Source organism: Hippopotamus amphibius, chromosome 5 (genome assembly GCF_030028045.1).
Source record: "Hippopotamus amphibius kiboko isolate mHipAmp2 chromosome 5, mHipAmp2.hap2, whole genome shotgun sequence".
Taxonomy (NCBI): domain Eukaryota; kingdom Metazoa; phylum Chordata; class Mammalia; order Artiodactyla; family Hippopotamidae; genus Hippopotamus; species Hippopotamus amphibius.
Window position 1 is genome coordinate 106,625,579 of NC_080190.1, and position 16,799 is coordinate 106,642,377.

Here is a 16,799-nt window from a genome sequence, read left to right on the forward strand (position 1 = left end):
GCTAGGACTGAATCCTTTCCATCCGTCTCATACAACATTTAATTAAGGCTACTATCACCAGCACTCCAAGTGCAGCAGGATGAGGCCAACCTGGAGTACTGACCACAACCATAGCACCCCCACCGCCCACCCCCTCCTGCCCGGAATCCTGAACACACCTTGCTGAACAAATTCCAAGAGCCATCCGGTCTCTCTTAGCTAGCCAGATGTCTTTCTCCTTTAGCTTCTGTCTTGATTTTTCTTCTTGGCCTGAGGTATTAATACAGGTATAAATGGGTGGATTGGAGGCTACACAGTCTCTGCCTTGGACTACAAAGAAGACATCCAGGGCAATTCTATCATCTATGACAACCCCGACCAGTGAACTGAAGATGATCTAAATGCCTTCCAAGGCCAAGCTGGTATCATTGATCACTTTAGTTAAAGTTAGGGGCAAATTTTATTTATTTATTGGCTGCATTGGGTTTTCATCGCTGCGAGCAGGCTTCCTCTAGTTGCAGCAAGCGGGGGCTACTCTTTATCAGGGTGCACAGGCTTCTTAGTGTGGCAGCTTCTCTTGTTGCAGAGCCCGGGCTCTAGGTGCATGGGCTTCAGTAGTTGTGGCGCACGGGCTTAGTTGATCCTCGGCATGTGGGATCTTCCCGGACCAGGGATTCAACCCATGTCCACTGCATTGGTAGGTGGATTCTGAACTACTGTGCCACCAGGGAAGTCCCCAGGGACAAACTTTAAATCATTTTTTCTAACTGGATGAATTGCACCACAGGGAAAACCGTCCACAGGGTGCACATCAATATTGTCAGTTATCCCACTGGAAAACTTCCTAAAGTAACAAAGCATCACTTGGGAGAGATCTCTGTTCTTGTCTAAGGGCTACATGATCTACTTGTGATGTTTTCTTAAATACTTGGAGGTCTCTTATGGCCACCTCTAATGTGTTGTCAACATGTTTTGGGGAGAGATAAGTTAATGCCCAGTTTCCACACAGGAAGTATACATGGTGCCCCTGGAAAGAAGGTGTTCTTTATAGTTGTTGAGGCCCCGAAGTGGGACTGACATCAGTCAGGGAGCACAGTCTGACTGCAGGCTACATCCAGTGTAGCCTCCTGACCGGTGGGTGGATTTTAGGGTTCCCAGGTCAATTTAAATAATTGAGTCTAGACCCTATATTTTGCAGGGCTGGTCTAAGGGCAGTCAGTCCTGCCTGTCTAATTTGTCCATACAACCTGCTGAGTGGCATTCATCTGCCCCACTGAGTGACAGAGTGATGACTATAGAAATGGGAGGGGAGAAGACATCCAGGGGTGCTGACAGTTGTTTCTTGCCTGGGAGGTACAGAAACTAAGGCCATTCCCTGCTATCTCCAATAGACTTCTTGGCAGTGTTAAAGGGAATGGTGATTGGGACTTCCCAGGTGGCGCAGTGGTTAAGAATCCACCTGCCAATGCAGGGGTCGCAGGTTCGATCCCTGATCCAGGAATATCCCACATGCTGAGGAGCAACTAAGCCAGTATGCCACAACTACTGAGCCTGCACTCTAGAGCCCATGTGCCACAACTACTGAAGCCTGCGTGCTACAACTACTGAAGCCCACACGCCTAGAGCCCGTGCTGCACAAGAGAAGCCACAGCACTGAGAAGCCCGTGTACTGCAACGAAGAGCAGCCCCCGCTCTCTGCAACTAGAGAAAGCTTGTGTGCAGCAATGAAGACCCAACACAGCCAAAAATAAAAAACTAACTTTAAAAAATTAAAAAATAAAGGGATGGTGATCAAATAATGGTTAGAAGTGGAGGATTTAGACTCAATAGTCAATTAAAATTTTTTTTCATTGAGGTACAGTTGATTTACAATGTTGTGTTAGTTTCAGATGTACAGCAAAGTGATTCAGTTGTACATACGTATTTATCCCTATTCTTTTTCAGGTTCTTTTCCATCATAAGTTATTACGAGATATTGAATATAGTTCCCTACGCTATACAGTAGGTCCTTGTTGTTTATTTTATATATGGTAGTGAGTATCTGTTAACCCCAAACTCCTAATCGATCCCTCCCTCCAGCAGTCAGTTAAGTTTAAGGCATTTCAAACAGTTTTGGAGAGTTTTTGTGACGTAGGCTTCAAGTGCAGTTCTAAAAGATAAAGACCAGGATTTCCCTGGCGGTCCAGTGGTTAAGACTCTTCGCTTCCATTGCAGAGGGCATGGGTTCAAGCCCTGGTTGGGGATCTAAGATCCCCGCATGCGGGGTGGTGTGGGCAAAAATAAATAAATAAATAAGAATAATAAAAGGTAAAGACTATTAATGTCCTTTCCTCTCCCTCTCCCATGCCTCTTGAATCTTACGGTGTTCCCTCCACTGCCATAACTTCACCTTTTTTTCTCATCATCTTCTGCTTGCATCTAGACCTTTTGTCCAAGAGGGTCAGGTGCAAGAGAGACAAGAACATTTTTTTAAGGGCAGTCTTAAGTTCACAGCAAAATTGAGAGAAAGGTATAGAGATTTCCACATGCCTCCTACCTCTACATGTGCACAGCCTCTCCCATTAGCAGCACATTTTTACCAAGCTTACAGAGACCCATTCTGTCTCTTACTTTGGCCCACATGTCTAACATGGGGGTACACTACAGGACCACTCAAACAAGTGGTCATTGTCCTTACAATCTAGGCCACTTTTTTTCTTGGAGAGTCAAGGTACCTCTGAGGTCAGGCTGGCTGCGTTCTGGAATACACCATTTGAGTTTGACCAGTGAGGCTTCTTGGGCCCTTTCTGCATGGTTAGTCCCTGAGTTCATGTTGACAGTCCTTCAAAATGGGAATGTCAGGAAGAAGAGTCCCAAGGCCTAGCTAGGTCAGGAATTCAGTTTCTATGGGAGCCCAGTATTTGCTCCTAGCTGCTGCTTCTTCCTCTTCTTCTTTTTAAAAACTTTTTTACAGGAGATTTAATATAACAAGAGACAAACACCTAATTCTTCACTCAAAGCCTACAGAAACTCTAGCTGCTTCTTTTCAGAGGTGACAATTCCCAAAGTTCAAAGGGTGACTCCACACAGAGGCTGCCTTCTTTTTTTTTTTTTTAATATTGTGTTTTTTTTTAATTTAACACCTTAACTACTTTATTTTATATTTTATTTTATTTTATTATTTTATTTTATTTCTTGGCTGGATTGGGTCTTCATTGTTGCGTGCAGTCTTTCTCTAGTTGCAGAGAGCGGACAGGGGCTACTCTTCGTTGTGATTTTTGGGCTTCTTATTGTGGTGGCTTCTCTTGTTGCAGAGCATGGACTCTAGGCACAAGGGCTCAGTAGTTGTGGTGCACGGGCTTCGTTGCTCTGCGGCACGTGAGATCTTCCGGGATCAGGGATCAAACCCTTGTCCCCTGCAGATTTCTAACCATTGTGCCACCAGGGAATCCCAGAGGCTGCCTCCTTTTGTCAAAGGCTCCAACTGGCAAAATCATCAGTCAAAGAGAATTAAAGCTCAAAGTTGTTATTGGGGTTGCGAAGCTCCAAGGCAACTAGCATTTCTGGATCTTCTCTATGAAGATAATCCCCTCGAACTTTGTGATCGTTCACAGTGCAAGCATATGAAACATCAATACCAATTACACATCATCAGTGGAAAGCACAACAATACTTCGAATGGCTCAAAGGGTCACCCCCAGCAGATCACGTTAGCTTCTTTTCTATGCTCAAACCCCATTAGCTTAGTCTAAACCCAATTACGCCTGAATTCTACTTCACTCCTATTGTTTCCAGTTATGTGAGCCAGTAATTCCCATTTTTACTTAAGCTACCTTTGCAATCAGAGAGCTCATGAATAGAGCAGAAACTTACACGATATACTAAGAAGTATGCTTTAAACCTTGAAAGTCATGTGTGATCACAAGTGAAGGGTTTTAATCACATGAGTGATATGGTCAGCATATTTGGTCCTGAGCTGGAAGCAGGGATGAAAAATAGAGAAGCTGGCAGTCAGTGACGGAGTCCCGACTGCCCAGGGCTGTTTACTGCAGAGGCTGCAGTTTGACTTCCCTAAACTGGCTATGATTCAGCGTTCTATTGTCATATATGATCTGATTATTATCCATGTCTATAAGTTGTCTCTCTGGCCCCTCTTTTGGTCATTCTGTCACTTTTGAGAAGTTGACCCACCCAGGGAATGCTTGAGGTTCAGATCTTAACCTTTCAGGGACTGCCTAGCTGTTTCCTTAGCCACGTGTATTGCGAGATCTTCTTGACTTTTGTTTTATCCTCATGGTGATTATCTGGCAAAAGGGTGACTAAGCAGACGCAACGAAAACTGGAAAGAGAGGATACAGTGCACCAGCATCATGACCACTATGACAAAGACAAGAACAATTAATATTACCGGTAAGATGCTCAAAACCAGGAACCCCAGTTGCCCAATCCAGGACAGAGAACAAATCCCATTGACCTTGAGGACCAAGCTTAGGAAGCCAAGTAGCTTTATTTCTTCGTAAGATACATAGTCTGTTTATCTTGCCTGCTTTGTTGATCTAAGCACAGCAAGAAGTATCAGCAATGCTCCCAACACCAGCCAACAGGGAATCCAGAACTATGCTATCGTCTGTTTCTACTTGTGCCAGAGTTGTCTTGTTAATAACTTCTGCCAGAGTTAGTGACATGCTTCCTGCAGTCTTTTTTATCTGTATGATTCCTACTGTTGTAAATGTTGCACTGATTTTTCACATAAGCAGTGAGTCAGTAATTCCTCAAGATATAGTGCCTCAATTATCAAGTGTGCCATGTTTCGAGTTCAAGTCTGAGTTAGAGTTTCCAGCTTTGGTAATTTATAGGAGTAGGGTCTCTGCTCCAGGCAAGTCTTGGAAGATTATCTGTGAAGTGCATGAGGTGCTACTCTGAGGCAAACAGGATCAGGCATCCTTCCCACACAGGAAATAGCATCTGGGGTTGGCACATGGGGATCTAGAAAAAATGAATTGCACACAAGGTTGGAATTTGGGTTTCTCTTAGTCCCTTCCAGGCAGCGAAGATTTGGCTTATTGCTCTATGAACGTTACCAAGTCTAAACTTGTACTGCTTGCCACACAACAGGCCAATCATTGAGAGATGAGTTGTTGGGGCAAGGAGTAATGACTTTATTCAGAAAGCCAGCAAACTGAGAAGATGGTGGGCTCATGCCACAAAGAACCATATTGCCTGAGTTAGAATTCGGGTTCCTTTCACACTAAAAGTGGAGGGAGTAAAGTCAACTTCCACGCTCCGCAGGGGATGTGTTCATTTTTCCCTCCCTTCTGTCATTCACAGGTGGGCCTGGTCAGGATGTTTCCTGTGAGTTAAACAAAGGTATTTTAGCTTAATGCTTGTTACCTGGGGAAGCAGCGCTCCCAGAGATGGTCCATGACATATAATGTAAGCTTACAGGCAACATCCCTTTAGTAATTAACTTGTAATAGAATACAAAAGTTTCTTCCCTATTCCATGAAGTTTGTAGAATTCAAATTCAGACTCACCTAGGGTCTGATCAATAGATGGTGATAATTGTTTTTTTGTGGGTTTGTTTGTTTGTTTGGGGTGAAAGGGACACTAACAAAAGTCACAGGTTGATTTGCTTGAGGTTCTTTTGCCATGTAGGTGCAAGTGGAGATGGCAACAACTATAATTTCCTATAGTTTAATTTCATGAGACCACAACTGCTCAGAGGTTTTTCTCATGGGGGTTCAGTGATGGATGGCTTATTCAGGAGTCAGTAAGCTTGAGGCCAGTGGCTCCTGTTCAGAATAATCTAAGAATGGCATTAGAATGAGTGTGTTCTGGCCTATAATAAAGAGGAAATTTTTTAAAAAGGACCATTAAGGGTAGATGATAGGCAGAGGTTTGTGGAAAATGAGAAGAAGAATGATTATAAACAACCAGATAAAAAATCAAAACAGGAATTAGGGGTTTTGGCTCAACATCTTGCGTGGAAGCTGTCTACTCTCTGAGGTCAGCAGCTTGTTCCAAAGGTTTTGGTTCATCTGTCTACTTCCACAAGATGTACTGCTTTTACTGGATCCCTGACAATCCTCACTTTGAGTTTCCCCACTGGGTAGCTTGCTGATTGAGTGTGAAATTCTGGATTCCTTTTTTAGTGTGGAATTCTGGACTGCTCTGTTTGCTGCTAACAGTACCTGATAAGATTTCTTCTGATGAGGTTTAGAGCAGTTTACTCTGATGTCTCTTCCAATAGACAGATCTCCTGGTTGAGGGTGAAGAAAAGGCTGTTTCAGAAGATGTGGGAAGGCGATCTTAACCTGTTAGTAATAGGACTTAGTGCATGAGTAAGTACTCGTGTACTTAGTATAGTACATGAGTCTATGTTTTGCCATATCTGCTTGCAGCAAAGCAGAGCTGGTGGGTAAAAGTGAAATCTGTAAATGCGTGGGCCATCAGGCTAGCAGGAACACTTTTGGCCAAGGGAGCTCAAGGGTTCCTGAAAATTTTGCTTTCAGCTTTTCCAGAAGATTGTGGGTGGTAAAGGGCATGTCATTTTTGGGTAAGGGGCAATGCCTTACGCAATTCTTTTGTAATAGTTCCCCTAAAGTGTGGGACTCAGTTATATGATATAAAACTTTGAGTACCGCAGGTTGTAAACACAAAATCAAGTAGTTCTTTAGCGACTATAAGAACTGTAGCTTTTCAGTAAAGAAATACATCAACTCCTCTCGAAGATAGACATACAATAACCAAAACAAATTCAAATCCCATGGGGAGGATAAATTAAATACAGGAAAAAAATCCACTGAAAGGTATTCAAAGGGACTGTGAGTCATCAGATCCTGGCTGTGCCCCACCTTTACAGTTTTTTCAGGATTATGTTGTTGACAAACCACACATGACCTGACAGTAACCCCAGCTGTTTTTTTAAAATTTTCCCAGTAATGTTGATTTAAGCTGGTAACCAAGTCTTCTACACCATAATGTGTAGTTCGTGGATAAATTTAGCTAATATCCCTTTGAGATCACCTGGTGCTACAAAACAGTGCTCTTGGGAGCATCAGAGATTACCTTTGTGAAGAGCACAGCCAGATTTTCCCCATCCTTCCCTTGCAAAACCAGGGCCTACAGAGTGATATTTTGTAACAGCCTCATTGAATCTCTCCAGAGATTTATCTTTTGGTGGTATGGCTAGGATCATAACCTTGGTTAAGTCTTCTTGTTTGGAACCGCTGCTAGAACATTTCTTCCGCTTCCATATTCTGTCTTCTCGCTTGGCCTCAACCTTTATGATGGCCACCTCTCCCAGAAGTAGGAGGGTGTCTAAAAGGTCCTTAGCTTGTTGTCCAGGCTGGATGGAGTTTCCAGCATAGGTGAGAAGCCCCCTTTGTTTCCTTAGCATGTCAAAACGTAGCCTATTCCAAAAGCATACCTTCTCTCTGTATATATGTTGACGCTTTGGTCTTTGGATAGTTGGCAAACTCTACTAAGTGTAAAACTTCTGTCATCGATGCTGATTTTACCTCAGGTAGAGTGCTATCTTCTAAAGAAAAGCTTAAATTAGTAGGTGAATATCCTGTTTGGCCTCCAGTTTCGATTCTGAGGTATAATCAGTTCACAAGTAATATTAGGTCAAGGTTCCTCAATAGGAGTTTCTAATCCACCTGAGTAAGGTAAGGAGAGTTCCCTAAGTGAGGTAAGTCAACCATGGGGTTCCCCTTCTTTTGGTAGAGTCAGGGAGTGGCTGGAATCAGGGTGTTGCAATGGTGAATAGTGATGAGAGAGGGAGAGAGTGGGTTAATCAGCTGGGTGAAAGAGTTGTATGTTCTCAGTAAGTAATGGTGTGAGGAAATACAAGGTCACGTAGGGAGCCTAGAACTAGTTCAGTAGAAGCACTGACAGTTTTGCACTGGCAGCTACTGCTCTAAAATAAGGGGGATAAGTCTTTACAGCGAGGTCAGAGATGCAGCTCTAATAAGCAATGGGTGATAATGGTTCCGTGAAGTTGAGTTAAAACTCCAGGTCTAGGTCACTCATGCCACTGTTATGTAATCTTAAATTTACAAGTGTTGCTGAATGTTATTTTCTACATTATCCCCAAATCACATATAGTTTTAGCTTTTTCTGTTTGTTTCACTCCGTTTGTTTGAGTTATGGTCCAGTTGATTTAATAAGAAGTATTTCAGGTTTGGCTATTAGGGGGATTTACCCTACTTTTGTGACCATTTTTTTGGACTCTCAGATTTATTGTGGAGAGGAATCTTCTAGACCCCCTGCGGGGTCAGACCAGTCAGCTTTTGCCATCCAGATTTAGGTACTCTCATTACAACCCTAGTTCTTGTGATTTTTTTTTTTTTTTCTTCCAAATGGCTGTTAGTTCGAAACCTCAAGAGGTCCCTGGGTGAAGAGCTGCTGGTATTGTCTGGGTTTAGGGAAATTCTTAGTGATAGCTCTTAATTCAGCTCAGGTCCAAGGTCTAAATTTACAGCTGCTTGCATACTGGTTCATGGGCAGGTTGGCCTTTAGAGGCAACTAGTATTTTCGGGTCTTAGGAGAGCCGCTGGGAAGAAGTAGGGGTCTGCGCAAGGGGAGGCGGAGGGAGGAGTCTATGTCTGTAGGAGAGAGACGCTAAGGAGAAGGGAGAGGAGGAGGGTGAGCTGGAAGTGGAGAGGCAGCTGGGCACAGGAGTGGCCGGGGTGATGGGAGAAGGCTTATCAGGGACAGGAGTCTCACCTGTTAGTGTTTAACTTTGCCAGATTGCTTTTTAGCTTTGGCCAAATAATTTTTAGTGAAGCAATTATTGAATCAGAATACCTATCAAACAACACCGCCCATTGAGAAACTTCTTCCCTTTCTTCACTAAGTTGCCTCTCCAATGAACAATATTAGTCCCATTAAGTGTTCCCTCAGAGGAGGGAATATGGGGATATGTGTATAAATACAGCTGATTTAACTTGGTGTACCTCAGAAACTGGTGCAAGAGTGTAAAGCAATTATATTCCAAAAAAAGAGTGTTCCCTCAGGGTGGCCCTTGTGGACCCAAGTCATCTGTGGTGAAGTTATGTCATTGTTGGAGGAGGTCACCGGAGGATGTGACCTCTGGTTGACCTGCAAGATGGACCAGGCAATGGGAGGCTCCTCACTCCCTCCCCTATCCTTGGAATATACTTTCTGCCCACCGTTCCTGCACTAGGAGCCATTTCAAGGATGCAGCCTTGAAAGAGTTAAGTGTTCTTCTTTTTTTTTAATTTACTTTATTATTTATTTATTTTTTGGCTGTGTCAGGTCTTAGTTGAGGTATGTGGGATCTTTGTTGAGGCATGCGGGCTCTTTGTTGCGGTGCATGGGCTTCTCTCTAGTTGTGGTTTGCAGGTTTTCTCTTCTCTAGTTGTGGTGTGCAGCCTGCAGGGTGCATGGGCTCTGTAGGCTGCAGCACACAGGCTTTCTAGTTGAGGCCATGAGCTCAGGCGTTGTGGCATGCAGGCTTAGTTGCCCTGCTGTACATGGGATCTTAGTTCCCTGACCAGGGATCGAACCCGCGTACCCTGTGTTGGAAGGAGGATTCTTAACCACTGGACCACCAGGGAAGTTTCCCCTACCCCCCCACTTTTTTTTTGTGAGTCTCATATTTTTATCAGCCCCTCCCTAACACATGAAATTAAATTTGTTTTTCTCCTGCTAATCTGTCTTATGTCAATTCAGTTATTAGACCAGCCCAAGAATCTAGAAGGGAAGAAAGGAAAAGATTTTCTCCCCTGCAATAGCAAAGCCAGATAAGAAAATATAGACCAATTTCACTTACAAATACACATACAAAATCAAATTAAATATTAGTGAACTAAATACAGAATTAATAACAAAAAAATAAAAAGTTATTCTGACAAGTAGGGTTTACATCAGGAATGCAAGTATGTTTCAATATCAGAATATAAGTCTCCAGGTCAACAGTAAAGAAGAAAAATAATTATTATCTCAATAGATTTAGTAAAATTAGACAATAAAGTGTTGTTGGGACCATCTGGACGGTATATGTGACTAAACCCTGTTAAAGCCTCTGTATAAGCTCTTAAGATTCTGATGCGAGGATGTGAAGATATTCTGGTCTTATGTCAGCCCGACACAAACCTCATATGTAAGTTCCCTTGTTTATTAAACCTGCCACCTACCAATTGGAGTGGTCTGCCTCTTTCTTCCATCTCTCCTTGCCCTCTATGCATAGGGGCCAGTTTCAAATTTCACCCAGGGAACTCCTGAGGTTTTGAACTAACAGCCATTTGGGAAAAAAAATCACAAGAATTAGGGTTGTAATGAGAGTACCTATAAGAAGCAGAATTTTTTTTTTCTGGAGGAAGAGAATATTTGGACTTAGATGACCCCATGAAAGCTGGCAACAATCAGTTGAACCTTCATCTTTCAGGACCCACCCTGACAACTGGCTGAGGCACACAGACAAGGTGTGCCCCTTGATAGGCAGGAAACCAGAGAAAACATCCTCTCTGGTTCAAAGTCAAGCTCTCAAAAAAAAAAAAAAAAAAAAATCAAGGCAGGCAAGACTGAAGAAACATATCCAGTTTTGTTAGCAACCCACAACAAAGTTTGTCTGAACAGCTACCGGTCCAGTAAAAACCACAAACTCACCAGTCGATGAGGCTGACTTGAGAAACAGGCTAATAGGGTCTGTGTCTGTGTTCTACCTTGGGATCCTCCTTTTAAGACCAACAAGACAAACAAGAGAACAACACACATTCAAAGTACAGAAGAGAGCAAAAAAGAATGAAAAGAAATGGCCTGATTCTACAAAGGATCCCGCCCCCCCCCCCCAAAAAAAAAGGGAGCTAATACACAACCTGGGCATCCAATTGAGAATAAATAGCCAAGGCAATGTAAAGAAAATGGAGTTTAGACCTGGTGCTGACTTCCTATGTCAACATGGACTCAAAAGCCACAGCAGCAAGAGAAGGGGCCTTCATGATACCACACCTGGTTGAAGGGTGGGGTCTGCACCAACAGGGCAGATCAAGTCTTATTGGAGCCTCCAGGGAAATTATGGAAATAAAGACCAGCTGAGGAGATCAAACAGAAGCTATGTATTCAGAGCTTGCGATAGCAAGGGAGTTGGCCACCATCATTTGTGTTTGGCAGGGCTTCAAAGGCAGACAAGAGAGTGGGAAGATTTATACAGTCAGCCTTCCATATCCGTGGGTTCTGCATCCACAGATGCAACCAACTGGGGCTCAAAAATGTTTGAAAAAAAATTCCAGAAAGTTGCAAAGTCAGAACATGAATTTGTTGCACCCTGGCAACTGTCTACATAGTATCTATATTGTATTGGGTATTACAGATAATCTAGAGATGAATTAAAGTAAACTGAAGGATTCTGTAGGTTATATGCAAATACTATTCTATTTTATACAAGGGACTTGAGCATCCCTGGGTTTTGGATCTCTTGGTCCTGGAACCAAACCCCACCGTGGGTACCGAGGGATGACCGTAGTGGGAAAAAAGAAGAGGCTTCAGGTATGTTCTCATTGGAGACTGTTGGCATGGGGAAGCTGCAGTTACGCCAACTAGCAGTGAGCATCTGGTGTGATTGGTTTGGGGAACATATTTGGCTTTCTCTGGTTGACCCTGAGTTGAAAAGGCAGGCCAATAAAAGGCAGGCTGGCAGTCAGTGACCAGATCCTGACTATTCTGGGCTTATCACTGCAGAGGTTGTACTTTGGCTTCCTGGACTGGTTTCTGCAGGTTATAGGTGAGAGTTTTGTCACATCTGGTCTGGCAACCCCTTAAATTATATTGTGTAGACAGAGGTTCACTCCATCTCTTGGGAGACTGGCTGCCCCAGATATGACCAATGTCAGTTTAAAATAGTCTGACTGTTGTCTATAGCACCAAGTGGTTGTGAGGACACAACCTGCAGGTCTAGTTCACCTGGGAAAGTAGAGGACAGACAGGGTTCTGTCTGTCCCTTCATTAATAACTATACACCTGGGGCACATAGTCATCCTCTCTGTAACCCAACTAAAATGGAGATAGTGATAAGATTTCCCTGCAGGCAAAGGACCAAACCAGATGTTCACTGGAAGTAGTTTCCAGCCCTGAGTCACATGATTCTTCTATAAATTTTTCAATCCTAGGTCTGTGTACTAGGATGGCATCGGGCTGCTGGGTCATATAGGAAATGTTCATTTGTGTGTGTGTGTTTTTCTTCCCCAAATGAAGCTGTGTCAATGCATTAATTCATCCTCAGAGCTGTTTGGCTGTCACGGTGTAGTGGAAAATTCTCTGAACTCAAAGGGAGATCTCTAGTGAGTTATAGCTCTGACATTTAGGAGGTAAGAGATTTTGAGCAAGTTTCTTCACATCTTTGTGTCTCAGTGTGCTCATTTGCAAGATGTCATTTTGTTACCTCAAGGCTACTGGGAAAATCAGAGTATTAGTATGTGACCTGGCATTGATTTTTGGTTCCATTAAAATTTCGGTATTGAATGTAATGAAATGGGAATTGGAGAAAATAGCTCAATTTGTTTTTCAATGCAGAATTTAAAAGTTAGAAAATGTTGAGAACCATAAGAAGTACTTTTCAGACAGTTCATCCATAGGCCAGCAAATGGGATTCCATAAACCCCTTGACTAATGGGAACCGTCGGGTGGTTTATTAGTGGAAACTGAAGAGAGAATGTTTTTCTTTCCTGTGTCAGAAGTAGTAGCTCTCTGGTAAGTAATTTCACATCTGCATCTAATGGTTTACTTTAGAAGCCTCATGCTTCTTTGGTACTTCCCCTGGGGAGGAAGCAAGAGAGAGGATAAGTGAGGGAAAGAGAGATTCTCTTTAGCGATCCATCATTTTAATTTTGGTACATTTGTGGAGGAAGGGTGCTTGCCCTACTGTACATCTGACTTTAGGATAGAGTCCATGAAATGGCCTAAAATTCTTCTCTTATCTTCTCTCTCTTTTCCTTCCTCCCTCCCTCCCTCACTCTCTCTTTCTTTCTTCCTTTCTTTCTACAAGCACTTTGAGCTTACCGTCAAAAAAATATCCATTATTAATGCTTGGTCAATATCTTCCTAGATATCTTTCTATGTATATGACCCAATACTCAAATACGCTTTTCAAAAAATGTGATTGCAATCTCCCTTGTGATATATTTGGATCTCCCAGAATATATTTTGTCCATCTTCTTATTTATTTATTTACTTATTTTATTTATTTATTTTGGCTGCATTGGATCTTTGTTGCTGTGTGCGGGCTTCCTCTAGCTGCAGTGAGTGGGGGCTACTCTTCGTTGTGGTGCACAGGCTTCTCATTGCAGTGGCTTCTCTTGTTGTGGAGCACGGGTTTTAGGCATGTGAGCTTCAGTAGATGTGGCACATGGGCTCAGTAGTTGTGGCTCGTGGGCTCTAAAGCACAGGCTCAGTAGTTGTGGCACATGGGCTTCGTTGCTTTACAGCATGTGGGATCTTCCCAGACCAGGGTTCGAACTCATGTCCCCTGCACTGGCAGGTAGATTCTTAACACTGTACCACCAGGGAAGTCCTTGTCTATCTTCTTAGGCACCATAGATCTTTAGAGTTGAAAGGGAAATTGGAAATAGAGTCATTAAGGCACTTATATCCCACTGGAAATGTGAAGGGCTTGAGAGCTCTCTGCACAGAACAAATACCAGACATTTCACTGACTATTTCAAGGCCAATACAATTCAAGAGAAATACAAAATAGCCCCCTTTAAAAAAACTGTGGACTATTGAAGGTGTTCATGTCACTTTATTTACTTATTAAAGTTATCATTTTAATAATTGATTTTTGCTTCATCTGGTTTATTTTCACTTCCCTGGTTTTAGTTTTTATTGAATTTATACCTGCACATATTTTACAAGTGGAAAACAGGAGTTGTTGCAAAAAACTCCAGACGTCCACCTTCCCCCACCCTTTGTATGTTCCTCCTTGAAGGCAACCACTTTAAAACCATTTTTAAAAAACTTTCCTGTCTTTACATAACGTGCATGTGTGGGTACTTGTTCCATTTTAGGCATTATCCACAAATTTTCCACTATGACAGATGAAGCACTATGCCTTCTATTACACTTCACTGTCACCTGTTCTTAACTTTCTTTCCCATTTACTCCTGTTCTGTTCCCTCAATACAAGGAGAAAATAAAGGGGAAATCATGTTAGTAAATTAAGGGTAGAGCTCTATTTTCCTCTAGTCTTGTTCAAAAGTTAAAAATCATTTTTTCCTTTTACTTTGAAAGTGACCATTTTTTTCATCTCTGCATCTTTGTCTTCAGTGTTCTGAATTTCATAAATACGGGCCACGCTCTCAGCCCTTAGTGAACCCTTTCAATCTAGAAATCACGTCCTTCCATTTGGGGAAATTCTTTGAATTACTTCACTGATGATTTTCTTCTGTCTTTCCTCCATCTCTCTCTTGAGCTCTTTTTTGGATACTGGATCTCTGGGATCAATCTTTTAATTTTCTTCTATTTTTTCCTCTATTTGTCAGGTCTTTATGTTTTGTTCTACTTTCTAGGAAATTTGCTTGACTTTCTATTCCATAAAGTGACTTAAAAGACATAAATGTGTCATCTTACAGGTCTGAGGGTCACAAGACTAACATGAGTCTTACAGATTAGACTCAAGGCTGGAGGGTTACGTTCATTTCCAGAGACTCTTGGGAAGAATCTTTCTTTGCCTATTCAGGTTGCTGGCAGAATTCAGTTTCATGCAATTGCAGCGCTGCAGTCCGCATTTTCTTAATGGCTGTCAGCTAGGGGCTCTTCCAGCTTCCAGTGGCACACACATTACTTGGATCATGGTTCTGTTCCTTCAGCTTCAAAGCCAGCAACAGTGATTGGTATCCCTCTTATGTATCTAATCCCTCCCCTCCTTCTACTGGAACATCTCTCAGCCTCCAGCCAGAAAAGTTCTGAGCTTTCAAGGGCTCATTTAACTAGTTTGGGCCCACTTGATAATCCAGGGTGATCTCCTCACTTCAAGATCCCTAACCTAAATCACATCTGTAAAGTCCATTTTGCCATAGGTTTCAGGGTCTAGGATGTAGACATCTTTAGGCATCCTTCTTCTGCCTACCACAGGTGTCTTAATGTCTGTGATAACATACTTAACTTCCAAGAACTCTATTCTCTGAATGTTCCTTTTCTTTGTGTAGCAAATACTTGTTTCATATTTGGGATATCTTTACTTCTCTCTGATATAATAATGATCATTATTATATCAAAAGTTGTAGCAGAAAAATCTGTTTTATTCTCCCTGTCTAGTTTGTTTCCTGTAAGTTGCCTTTCTGTTGTGTTTATTTGGGTCTCTGTCTTCTATTGCGGAATCCTCTGTTGCTTCATGGCTGCCTCTCCTAGGCATTAAGCAATTGACTGGTCGCCCTTGTACCCAGGCAAGACTTGTGGACCATGGGTTTGAGGGTAAGGTGATCTGGCTTATGCAAGATCACCATTTTAGGGTTTTTTTTTTTCTCTTGGATTCGTCAAATTCCCAAGAGATGGATCTTTCTCTATCCTACTTCAGGGTATTCCAACTTTCACAGGCCTGGCTGTCTGCATTCTGAGAATGAAGGGAAGCTGGGGATCTCAGCATTCCTGATGTGACTGGCAAATGAATTTCTCTGCTTGTGGTAGGAAACCACCCTCAAATGTACTTACTGTGCTCTAGTGGGTTTCCCTCTCCAGAGAAATAGCCTCAGTCTTCTGAGCAGAACTGGGGAGGGAATTACAACCTAACTCCTTCTTAAGTAGACTTTCAACCAATCCTCCTGTTTTGAGCCTCACTTTCTCTCTGCACCTGCAGATAACTGGTGTCAAGTCCTGAAGTTTTTGGATGTTCTGTGTTATAAGCCAGGTTCTTCTTGGCTTTCCCCACTGCCAGCTTAGCAATCAGCTTTCTCAGATCTGCAAGGTCAGTTATGGTTATGCAACCTCTTGCGTTCTCTTTGTCCTTGTAGGTTTTCCCCTTTTCTGTAATTTTAGTAGCATTGGGAGGAAGTAAGAATGAATGAATGTTCATTCAGACTACTGAATTGTATACTTTAAATGGGTGAATTTTATAGCATGTGAATTATATCTCAATAAAATAAATTTTTAAAATGAATGAATGTGTGTGATATGCCATTCTTATCTCAACATATACCTCCTAATTTTAGAGGACAGTGAGCCAGAGAAGCTTAAGTGAGAAGGCTAGGATTGCAATGGTTTTAAGTGATTTCAAAGCTCACTGAACTCAGGACTTCCCAGGTGGCGCACTGATTAAGAATCTACCTGCCAGTGCAGGGGACACGGGTTTAATCCCTGGTCCAGGAAGATTCCACATGCCACAGAGCAACTAAACCCATGTACCACAACTACTGAGCCTGTGCTCTAGAGCCTGCGGGCCACAACTATTGAGCCCATGTGCCACAACTACTGAAGCCCGCGAGCCTAGTGCCCGTGCTCCACAACAAGAGGAGCCACTGCAATAAGCCCATGCACCACAATGAAGAGTAGCCTCTGCTCACTGCAACTAGAGAAAGCCCGTGTGCAGCAATGAAGACCCAACGCAGTCAATAAATAAATATATTAAAAAAAAAAAAAGCTCACTGAAGTCAACTTTTAAGTGACTGTTCAACTAAATCCACCCAGGTTTTCTGAGGTGTATCTGGTTGAAGAGTTGCATTTTAGGACACTGACATAGATGTTGGCTCCTCAAGCCATGACCTTGGGCGCTTGCCATTCCAGCCTGCATCATTTCTAGAAGAGGCACATTGGTGCTCTGGAAAACTAAACATCTTTGCAGGGATGAAATGACCTGCATCTCATTGAGTCGAATCCTAGTTTAAAAA